This window comes from Asparagus officinalis, chromosome 10 (genome assembly GCF_001876935.1).
Source record: "Asparagus officinalis chromosome 10, Aspof.V1, whole genome shotgun sequence".
NCBI lineage: Eukaryota > Viridiplantae > Streptophyta > Magnoliopsida > Asparagales > Asparagaceae > Asparagus > Asparagus officinalis.
Window position 1 is genome coordinate 3,637,352 of NC_033803.1, and position 4,973 is coordinate 3,642,324.

Consider the following 4,973-nt stretch of genomic DNA (forward strand, 5'->3'; position numbering starts at 1 on the left):
AATGTCAGTATTTCTAGATTGATGTCATTTTCAGAAGCCTGTTTCATAAAATTTCACAACTGCCTACCTGCAGTTAAGTATTCTTCTACTTTCTCTTCAAGCTGTGTAATTCTGGAGGCGATTGTCTGCAGACAACTAGAGAAGTCCAAGTAGTTTAGTTGGATGGTTCACATTATCTAATTTCAACAGAAATTCCATCAGAAGAATTGAAGTTACACCTGCAACTTTCAATAAACAAAGAACTTTGCAGTTCAAAATGAATGCAACTATATTTCTACTATTCCTGTAAGAAGGCTTCGTGTGTTCGTGAAAGCGCTCAAACCTAAGGGGATTTGAACTGTGAAAGAGCAATTGTAGCATTTGAATATGAGGTTAATAGGTTTCCTTGTCATAGGAGGAGATTTCCCTCCTTGTCGCCTATGTGGCACAATCCCCGCAAATCCCCATCAACTCACACACACTCTCTCCTATTTTATGAGGATGATGGAGATTGTGACACATAGGCGTCAAGAAGTAAATCCCCTTCTATGACAAGGATAGTAGGATACCCATTAATCTCTTTGAATATAAACAATATAAGCTTTAATAATAATTGGCAGCTATACGTCTCATTCTTTTTCATTTTCTTTTTTTCCTTCTTTGCACGCAACTAGTTTAATAGCTTATCAGATAGTTTTCCTTCTTTTAACTTTTTAAAGGAGCAATAGCTTATTAGATATTGATTTGTGTGTTGGACTACATGTCCTTTTCCTTTCGTTTCAGCATTAAAAAACTAAGAAACAAAGTACCATCTTTGATTATTTAAATATTAATAATCCTTTATTGGAAAATAGTGGTTAACACATAGTAGGCAGCAACACAGATTAGTTGGAAAACTCAGGTGAGCGGCACCGAGAGGAGAAAAAGTAATGGAAACTAATCCTTAAAAGTTGAAACTTTGCTCTCATGCAGATTCCCAACTTAAAGAGGAAGATTACAAAGCCTCATTTTGAAATTGTTTATGCGCCACTAGGCTACTCATACTTTAGCTATCTAATACTTATGAAAATGTTTTAATACATAAACACATCATTTTTTACATTGAATGTAAGTGCTAATAAAATAATTTCGGGAGTATAAATGACTATATCGTCGCAATACAAGTGATATATCTACAATTACATAGCCATAGAGAACTTTGAAGGATAACGTTATAGAGCAAAGGGAGATCACGGACATTTATATCAATTCTATCCAGATAAAGTATATTCAAATTCAATAACTTAGATGGAGAAAATCGAAGAAAAGAGTCTTTATCTAATTGAAGTTAAAGCTAATTTCAATTAAGCCGGTATATATTCCTCTGTAATAATGGGAGGATCCGAGATTCACTATTCATGTTATAGTAAAATGCTACAGTAAATTACCACAGTATTGTTACTATGCCAAGAAAGATTTGAGATTCACTATTCATGCTGCAATAAATTACTGTAGCGTTAGTACTGTAGCACAAGCGTGAACGGTAACGTTTAAAAATATTATTGTAGCATTATTATTGTAGCTCAAGTGGGATGCTGTAGCATTTTAAAAGTGATATTGTAACACTTACAAAAATTATATTTAAATACATAATTACTGTAGCAGAAATAAAAAAAAATAGAGGTCGTGTTTTGCACGGCTGCACAACAGTAGTTAGTAATAATTAAAATAAAGAGTGTTTATTTACTTGTAAGTTGAAGCCAATTTCAAATAGCTACAAGTTCATGGGCCTTTATCAATTAACAAAGCCTAACTTATCAATCAAAAATTATTAAGGGGCCCGTATTTTGGGATACAAGCCATGGGCCTCACATATTGTTCGGCCATCACTTTTCACTCCGTGGACTGAAAGTGCTTGAAGAGTCGTCTATTCTTGCATTAATATAAAATCAATATTTGGGTGTACGTGATGCGTGAATTACATAAAATTGAGGAAATGATGTAGTTGAATTGTCAATAGAACAAATGTTTTATTTTTCTTTTTTTCCCCAAAGTCTTAAGAGCATCACCCCTAGATTTTCCAAGCGTAAGCGCATTTTAATTGATTTTTCCAAGCGTGACACAAATTTGTTAGCTCTTCTCGGATAGAGGGTGCTTCCATTCACTTTTGCACGGGGCGAGATAATTCCTTTGGTTTCTCAAAATGTTACGATATTTTCGGGATTTTAGAAAATGTGACACACAAATGTGACATAACAAAAAAAAAAACTTGGAGATTAACACGCTAATGCAAAAGGATTCTTCTTCCCATAACAAAAAAAAAAACTTGGAGATTAACTTCGAGAATTATAGTTTTATATTAATTTTAACACGCCCTCGCAGGTTTGACGCCCTTTTTTATGGGCTTAAAAGCTAGAATCACGTAGCGGTGTCAAATTTTAGAAAATTCATTTAAAATTTGTGGCCGGTGAGATTTAAACATGGACTGCTCTGACACCATCTTTAATTTAGCTATTCTAACCATTAAACAAAAACTCCGAAGTTATGATAAGGATTGAGAATTATTGCTTTATATTAATTTTAACAGTGATAATATGGGCACATTAGTGGATACTTTCATGATCCACTTCAAACTAAGAACTCGTGCGAGGGAACTAAGGGCACGAGAGCACTAAATGATGCCAAGTAATTTATTTATTTCTCTTCTATATCTTCGTCAACATATTACACTAGTAAACTTTAAGGAAATGAGCATTAGTATTAGGTCTAGTCTCCATTAAATTGGCTACCCAACCACTAAACATTAGATTTATATAAAGCAAAGCAACGTAAGAACGCCACCATTTGATGACGTGTACGGATGGGCGAAGAAGAAGACATTATGGGCATTTATACATGTAAGTTTCTAGTCAACGCGATACTATATTCTCGTGTGTATATATTTCGTTAGTTGGATTTGTTATCAAAATAATATCTTTTTTTTATCACGTGTTCATCTTAAATAGAGTGCAAATTTATGTTCGTAACTTCCAGCAACTTGAATGTGAGTGGATCTTTTCCAAACAATATCTAAGCTTCAAAACGATCTTAGGTTGACTTGACATACATTTTTTTTGCCAATAAAAGGGTTATTAAAATGTTACAATTAACTGAGGATCTAAAAAGTTAGTACAAAATCCATAAATTAATGTAATTATAACTAAATGAGGATCTAAAAAGTTAGTACAAAATCCATTTATTGTTGAATTGATGACTCTTGGTGGAAGTCTAGGTTTACATTTGGCATCATTTTTATTTTCCAGCTACCCATTAGTTACATGTTATTGTGCTAGTGACCAATTTGAGCCTCCTCAACCCTCTCTTATCTCTTTATCATCCTCAGATTCCCCCAAAGGTCAAAGTAATAACATATAATCAGCTCTAGAGTAAGATTCTGCTAATTTCTTCCTTATTAAAGTAAATGGATGTTCAACGTTCTAAGCATGCACATAAAGCAAATACATGTCAAAAAGGAAATTTCTAAGCATATTTATCAGTGGATCGAGTATATGCAAAAAAGAAGGGGAGGGTGCGGTTTCGATTTTTCCCACTAGGAAAAAAGTAACGGAGATATCACTACTTTTAATTACAATCACTAATTATTTGGTCGCGACGACTGAAATGTGCTCTAGGTGAAAACAAAAACGAGTGCAAATTAAACCCTGGCTGTACAATAAGTATCAAAATTGAGAGCGAATCGTAACCATCCAATATTGAATAATAAGCGCTTATAATATATCAAAGCAGTGTTTAGCAAGGTTTAGACTTAAATTTGAGAGAGATACTCATGGAAGGAAATGAAAACGTGTCTTTAATAAGAAATTGAGTGTTGAGAAGAGAACAACGGTTCAAATTTTCCTTTCCCCTTATATTGTGCGGGTAGCAAAAAGGACTGCAGATATTGTCCTTCCAAAATGAGCAAAGTTCACACATTTTGGGAAATGTGAGTATTAACATGGAGGCAACAGTTTGGTTTTATGTAATTGATTCATACAGCTCCGACTTCAGGAAATGAATGTGGACTTTTTTTTTTTTTTTTTGGAGGCCAAAGTTAGCAACTACGGAATAAAGCATGTGTTTACTGAGATATTCATGAGTGAACTAATTACCCATATATATATAGTTCCATATTTGTTATATATAAACTAACACCAAACACCACAGTACTAAGTCCGTGGAGCTCGATCATGACTCGTGAGAAGTAAAGTTCGATCACACGTATATCTCTATTATACTTTGAGTGTGTTTTTTGCAAATCTCAAAATTTTAAGGGGTTGTTAGTTATTTTAAGTGTTTTCTATAATTTTTAACTTTTAAAAATGAGTTTTGTAATTGTTGAAGCGTTGAGGGTGTTTTTAAAACAATATCCATCTAAACGGGTAAATGGGTGAGTACTAACCCGCCCATTAATGATCAATTTATCTTTAATAGAAACTATACCCACCCATTTATGGTCCATTTAACTAAATGGGTGGGTTTGGATGGTTTATTTGGCGGGTGGGTATTGGTGGGCAATTGGTTTTGGGTCCATTTTGCCATCCCTAGGATAGACCGATCCCGTGCCATATTCTTAATTAAGTCCGATTTTAATGTGAAACTAACGGGGTTGAAAATCTAAGGCCTACCAAAGCGAAACACAATTTATTATGGAGTTAACCTCCTAACGAAACATAAATTGGTTTTGGGTCCATTTTGCCATCCCTAGGATAGACCGATCCCGTGCCATATTCTTAATTAAGTCCGATTTTAATGTGAAACTAACGGGGTTGAAAATCTAAGGCCTACCAAAGCGAAACACAATTTATTATGGAGTTAACCTCCTAACGAAACATATTTTGCCATCCCTAGGATAGACCGATCCCGTGCCATATTCTTAATTAAGTCCGATTTTAATGTGAAACTAACGGGGTTGAAAATCTAAGGCCTACCAAAGCGAAACACAATTTATTATGGAGTTAACCTCCTAACGAAACATA